This window comes from Mustela erminea, chromosome 13 (genome assembly GCF_009829155.1).
Source record: "Mustela erminea isolate mMusErm1 chromosome 13, mMusErm1.Pri, whole genome shotgun sequence".
Classification (NCBI taxonomy): Eukaryota; Metazoa; Chordata; class Mammalia; order Carnivora; family Mustelidae; genus Mustela; species Mustela erminea.
Window position 1 is genome coordinate 62,612,094 of NC_045626.1, and position 7,318 is coordinate 62,619,411.

General features: G+C 47.0%; 1 pseudogene; it reads right to left on the reverse strand.

The window, feature by feature from the left end:
- Positions 1-718: 718 nt before the first annotated feature.
- Positions 719-1,293, reverse strand: LOC116571300 (annotated as a pseudogene).
- Between the last annotated feature and the right edge of the window lie 6,025 nt (positions 1,294-7,318).

A 7,318-nucleotide genomic window follows, 5' to 3' on the forward strand; every position in this document is an offset into this window, starting at 1 on the left:
AAGAGGAGGAAGTGACCCAAGCGTGCATCAATGGACGAATGAAGAAGCAACATGTGGCTATATGACCAGCAAGATGTACATATGATGACATATTATTCAGCCTTAAAAGGGAAGGCATTTCTGATACATGCTACAGAGGAGATGAAATTGAGAACATTCTAGGAAGTAGAAGAAGCCAATCTCGAAAGGGCGAATACTGTACGACTCTACTCGTGAGAGGTAACCAGAGCAGTCAAATTCATAGAACGGTGGTTGCCAGGGGCTGGGGAGGGGCAGAGGCAGGGGGAGTTAGTGTTTAATGGGGACAGAGTCCCAGTTTGGGCAGATGACAAAGTTCTGGAGAAAGAGGGTGGTGATGGTTGCGCAACAGTGTGAATGTGCTTAATGTCACGGAGTGTCGCTGGACACTCAGAAATGGGTAAGGTGGTAAATTTCATGCTGTGTGTATTTTACCATAATAATAAAAAAAGGAAAGAAATACAAACAAGAACCCAAAACCAAACAAAACCACAGAGATGGCAAACATGTCTCGGAACAGTATGGACAGCACACTACGATTTACTTCTGAACGGTTTAATGGCCAAACCGTTCGAAAGGATGATTGGTTTAAGAAAAATCCCCAAATCAGTACAGCGTTCATTGCATCTTTAGGCTGTCACAAATAAGTCTGAAAACTCATCCAGCATCTTGCTGTTTCTGTAGCTGGACAGCTTAGATCTTATTCATCAGCTTGCTGAACTGTTCCTTTTTCAGAAATATAGATACCATCCCCAAATTTTCTGATACCCTTGTTTTTAATGGTTGTGGCTTGCTGAATCAAAGCAGCTGAGTGTGATACAAGTTCAATGTCATTGCCTTCAAGAATTAATTCACTTTTCTGGACTTGAGATACAGAACAAGTAACGCCGGGCCTCATCTAAACCCCTGCAGATATATTTTTCAGCCAAGAAATTTCAGATTTCAACAAGAGAACCATCTCTTGGATAAAAACATGGATGAGGAACTGAGCGTACACCTCGTCTTGTCCCAGAAGCCCAGGGTAACGCCATTGATTGTGTTCTATACGTGATCACAGACAGCACAAACAGGTAGCTGGTTCTGTTCTAGTTCCTCACCATTTGTCAACTGGGAGCTTCTTCTTTTCCTTCCAGGGAGACTGAGTTCTACAGGGATGGGATTAAAGTCCTTTTGCTGAGTTCTTCCGGGGCCCTCCACAATAACAGTGCATCCCTTCAGAGTGACATCAACACCTTCTGGAATGACGAAGTTCTTATTGCTGAGAACAGTCTTCATTCCCACAGTAGATGTGCCAAAGAGAGTATGAAACATTTTTTACAAGATTTTATTTATTTATTTATTTGTTTGTTTGTTTGTTTATTTAACGGACAGAGATCACAAGTAGGCAGAGAGGAAGGCAGAGAGAGATGGGGGGAAGCAGTCCCCCACTGAGCAGAGAGCCCGATTCAGGGCTCGATCCCAGGACCCTGAGATCAGGACCTGAGCTGAAGGCTGAGGCTTAACCCACTGAGCCACCCAGGTGCCCCTGTATGAAAGAGTATTTTTTTGAAGAAAGAGCATTTTAACGATATAGTGTTCAGGTAGAGGGAGGACAAACTTGAGAGTCTGACTGCATTTCTGGCTGGATCCTGTCCATGTGTGCATTTTAATATGTTACTTTTAATACATTAATAATACACTTTAATACATTACTAACTTGGCTTCTAAGAAGACTCTTCTACTGAGGACATAATTGTACAATCAGCCTGGGCTCCCCGAGAAGTAATAAGCTTGAGTCATGATTTTTTTTCCTTACATTTAAGATTTCAGACATTCTGAACTTGAACAATTACATTTCCATGTGTCAGAAGCTGTAGGCCAGTGGACTCTGGCCTTGCCCCGCCAACTTTAAGGATCAGCATTTGACAAAGAATTTATGGTCGACTGGGAAATCTGTCACCTGATGGTTGTTGTTGTTGTATCTCTGATACCTGGCACACTACTTGGTATGCATTTTGATGAATAAACATTCATCAAAGGGGGAAAGTGGTTAAGATGGGAAATTCGATGTTATATGTATTTCATCACAAAATTTCAGAAAGCTGCACAGTGACAGGGGGCCAAGCAGCTTTCTAAAGCCCACCTTGTCCTCATCCTCAATTTTTTTGTGAACGCTGAGGGGTGCTGAAATGCCACATGGCCCCTGCCCTTCTGCAGGAACCCCACTTTCAGAGGAGCTGCAAGTCACCAGGGGCTCTGCCTAGCTCCGTGCCTGGCCAGTTCCTCTGGTTTCTCAGCTCCTCCTGCCAACTCAAGAAGTGGCTTCCCAGGGCAAATCTAGAACAGCTACCACAGGAGCAGACAGTGCTGTGAAAGGCCGGGAGCCACCGTCACACGGATGGGCTGTTGTCACGCACACGCATGCGCGCAAACGTGCACATGGGTAAGTCAGGGCAGACGGCTCTGAATTGGAGTTGCTCTGGCAACACGGGGAAGTCTCCTCTGTAGGTGTCCCTTCGAAGAGCATCCCGTGAGCTCTGTACACGGGCCTGAGCTGCCTGCCAGGGGCCTGCAGCAGAGCCCCGCCCTCTCAGTGAAGGACAGGTGACCCCTGATTGGTCTCCGGCCCCACGCAGCCAGAGGTAGGGACGCATGAGCCCTGCTCTGTCTCTGAGAATCACGCGGGTTGACTCTCCATGCACTGTCCTTTCTGATTAGGAGCCAGACGTTTGAGCTGACCATGTGAAATGCTGCTACCAACTCAACTGCTATCATCACAGGAAGGAGGACTCTGCCTGGGCTTGGCACACGTTGGAAAAGGCCAGAGAGGAAATATTTTTGGCTCTTCAGGCCACACAGTCCCTAATCAGACTGCGAAAGCAGTCACAGACAATTCCTAAACAACTGTGTGACTGTGTTTATTAAGCTTTATTGTGGACACGGATGTTGCAATTTCATATAATTTTCAGGGGTCATGAGATCTTCTTCTAATTTTTTCCAACCATTTAACAATGTGACCATTTTGAGCTCCTGAACCACTGGAGAGTGGGCGGGTGGAGGGGCAAGAGGGGGTGGGCTTCAGCCGGTAGGTGTCCTGCAGGTGGCCCTCATCACCCCTCTCCCCAGGGATCAGCTGAGGGCAAAATATGAAGTCACAATGACATCAGTTGCAGAGGAAGCAGAGTGGGTAAACACAGAGACAACAGGGTCAGGGGGTCAAAGCCCACGCACGCTGTGGCCTGGACTTGTGCCCAGAGCTGACGTTGTCACTCAGTCACTCAGAGTCAGCTGCTCTGACCCCGCCCAAGATCTTCAGAATCACCCTTTCCCTTTCCCGAAGCCGTTTGCAAAACACACGTACTGATTCGTGTCCCTGAAGGCCTGCAGTGGACCTTTGCACTAGAAAGTTAAACCAGAAATGACATAGGCTAGTCACTCTCTCCCAGGAGGGGAAGCTGCTCTGAGCACACACTCTGGGCCTTGATGCAGCTGGCATCCCAGCCCTGATGACACAGTGGGAACGAAGGCCCAGAGAGACTCCTGCACCATCCTTGGACGGGGGCTTGAGGAGCTTGGACGCTTCTGGTCTGGAAGAAACACACCCTTAGATTAGATTTAATCTAATCTGGGATTTTAATTTTCATTAGATTTAATTTCTCTATGCCTGTTTTCTTGGATACAAAATGCCAGTGAAATATCTACAGCCCTCGTGGGTCGTTGTGGGGATCGGGACTAACACAGAAAAAAATAAAAGCCCAGTCCAGCCTCAGAGAGCCTCTCCCTCTCCTTCACCCTGCAGTCAAGGATGTGGGTTAATGAAACTGCTTCCTGTTGCATCTGTTCAGTAAAGACGAGACCAAAGGCAGCTGAAGGACTAGAACTGCATGCAGTGGGTTTAGGACGGTGCCTGGGGATGCATGTGCTCTGCACAGGTTGGCTGTGACCACTATAAAGATGATTAATGGGGCTCCTGTCTGGCTCAGTCGGTTAACGGCCTGCCTTCGGCTCAGGCCATGATCTTGGGGTTCTGGGATCAAGCCCTGTGTTGGGCTCCCCTCCCAGCAGGGAGTCTGCTTGTCCCTCTCCTTCTGCTGTGCCCCCTGCTTGTGCTCTCCCTCTCAAAAAAAAAAAAAAAAAACTTTAAAAAGAAAAAGATGACAGACGTCTGACAGACCCCCTTCTTTACAATGGGAACAGTTGTGCCCAGTGTTCTCAGCTCTGCCCAGGGCCAGCCCACACCAGGAGTAGTTTGGGGCCAGGACATGCATGCCTGCAGAGAGGACACCTTGGCTGTAGTTCCTGGGTGCCTGGGTAGCTGGGTAGGGGGAAGCATGGAATCAGGGGGTTCATGTGTAAGGGGGTAGCGGTTCTGATGGGGAGGGTGCAAAACGAGATGTCTGGTGGGGATGGCTGCGCGGCTATGTGAATGTGCTTAATGCCACTGAATTGTGCCTTTAGAGATGGTGAACATGGTCAGTTTTAGGTTACGTATATTTTACCACAATAAAAAACAAGAAGGAAAATCAACTTGGGAGGAAAAAAAAAAAATACCGTCTGGGAGCATTTCCAAGGTTATGCTTAGTTTTTCTTCCTAAGCCAGGAAACATGTAACTTGGCGTTTGATTTATTCTGTTCCCATCTTATCAGCACTTCCAAAGAAGTGAAAAACGGAATTGGAGCACTCACAGCCTCTCAGTGAAGACAGGCAAGAGATTAAAGTGCCCAGTGCCCGTCGCAGCCTGCCAAGCTGCTTCCTGTCAGGACTGCCCCTGCCCGGTCCTGGGAGCAGGACAGGGCCAGCCCCTTAGGTCCCTGATCAGAGCACTGGGCTTGCAACTTTCACCCGGAGTCCTCATGGCCTCCCTCCGGTGCACGTTAGTTTAGATGGCAACCCCCCCTCCCCGCCTCGAAAGATGCTGTCTAAGCCTTGCTCCCGAGTGGCGTGTGACCCACATATTTTGCTGAGCCTGCACATCCGGGAGCTCTTGGTGGGAGGCCCATCAATGGCTACCCCAGACCGTGATGCTGGGCTGGGCAAGACCTATGTGTGCGCTGTACCGCCAGCACTGATTAGCATCTGTCTGGCCCTGAGTGACCCCACCCCCAGGCTCTCACCCATGCTCCTCCCAGCAGGAGAGAAGAGCTTCTCACACAGAGGCCACCCAGCACTGTGATGGCCATGTGCATACAAACATTCCTCTGTGCCTGGCCCATCACGCCAACCAGCAGCAGAATGTACAAATGACCGTGATTGTCCAGAGCAGAGGGGACAGCAACACAGACTGGACAGGGAGGCTGAGCAGCCCCAGCAGAGCCTTGGTGAAGTGTTGTTTTGTTTTGTTTTAATTAACATGTAATGTATTATTTGTTTCAGCAGTACAGGTCTGTGATTCATCAGTCTTACACAATTCACAGCCTTCACCATAGCACATACCCTCCCCAATGTCCATCCCCCGGCCACCCCATCCCTCTCACCCCCCTCCCCTCCAGCAACCCTCAGTTTATTTCCTGAGATTAAGTCTCTTATGGTTTGTCTCCCTCTCTGGTTCCGTCTTATTTATTTTCCCCTCCCTTCCCCTATGATCCTCAGTCTTGTTTCTCAAATTCCTCATATCAGTGAGATCATAGGATAATTGCCTTTCTCTGATTGACTTATTTTGCTTAGCATAATACCATCTAGTTCCATCCATGCCATTGCAATGGCAAGATTTCGGGGGTTTTTGATGGCTGTGTAATATTCCATTGTATATATACACCACATCTTCTTTATGCATTCATCTGTCAGTGAACATCTGGGTTCTTTCCATGGTTTGGCTATTGTAGATGTTGCTGCTATAAACATAGGGGTGCACGTGTCCCTTCGGATCACATTTGTGTCTTTGGGGTAAATACCCAGTAGTGCAATTGCTGGGTCATAGGGTAGATCTATTTTCAACTTTTTGTGGAACCTCCATAACGTTTTCCAGAGTGGCTGCACCAGCTTGAATTCTGGTTTTTGTTTGCTTGTTTGTTTGTTTGTTTGTTTTTAAATAAGTGAACTTGCAGGGGTGCCTGTGTGGCTCAGTCAGTTAAGCATCTGCTTTTGGCTCAAGCCATGATCCCAGGGTCCTGGGATCGAGCCCTGCATTGGGCTTCCTGCTCAGCAGAGACCCTGCTTCTCCCTCTCCCTCTGCCTACTACTCTGCCCACTTGTGCTCTCTATCTCTCTGTCAAATAAATAAACAAAATCCTTAAAAAATAATAATTAAAAAAAAAGTGAACTTGCTTTGGAATCGAGGTATGGTAACATCTTTGCCCTAACAACCAGTGTGAGGGGAACATGCCCTGTGCGGCCCTGGGATCGCTGGATTCTGACACCCACACACCCAAAGGCCTGGGAATTTGGTTCTGGGGAGAGGCCCCCACTGAAGCAAGCTGCTCACCTAGGTAGAGTTTCCTAAACCCAATGAACCTGCAGAAAACCAAGTGATGAGTAAGTATTTAGTTTTCTTTCTACTGCTCTTTGGGACAACCTGCCATTTGCGATAAACATTTCAGAGAACAAGTTAAGCAGTGTTAGAGAAAACAGGAAAAATAAACTCTGAGTCTTTATGTAAATATATATTCTACCCAAATCTAAATTTAATCTATGAACTAGCACAAGACAAATGTAAAGGTCACTCAGAGTTCTCTGCTGCTGCTCACACAGAAAATAATATCTCCATGTTGTACCAGTTGCTCCTATGCAATGCAAAACTTTGAACTGTTTATAAAATAATACAACAGACGCCCAATCACTCAAGAACATAGTTACTCTGCCCTTTGAAGCCTGCAGCTCAAGTATTACACAGGCAGGAAGTAGAAATCAGTGCTTTGATTTGTTTAAAATAAATTAAACACAAATGGCAACCATATTTCCTCTTATTCAGAGGAAGTTACAAAAGGTACAGAAGACCAAAAATACCAGGTGACTTTGAAATGAAGAGCCAGCAAAAAACCCCAAGTCCTTGCTGTTCGCTTATACTGGAAGACTTTTCACGCACAAATTTTAAAGGGTTATTGCCATTCAAAATAATTTGGAAGTAACTCTGGGTTTCTCTCAGTTTGAAGAGTAAATCATTCAAATAAGTGTGCCTCAACATTTTAGAATCAAGTTTTTGTTTTCTTTTTTTAAATTCAAACCTATTCTTCATTTTGTTGGGCCACTCCGCTGGGCCTGGCTGCTTCAAAACCCGTCCTTGAAGGGAAACCATGTGAATTTGGTGCTAGAGTGAGAGGGCAGAAGGCAGAACACGGTGCCTTGGTCCAGTCTCCAAGAACTGTTCTCCAGCAACACTGGGGG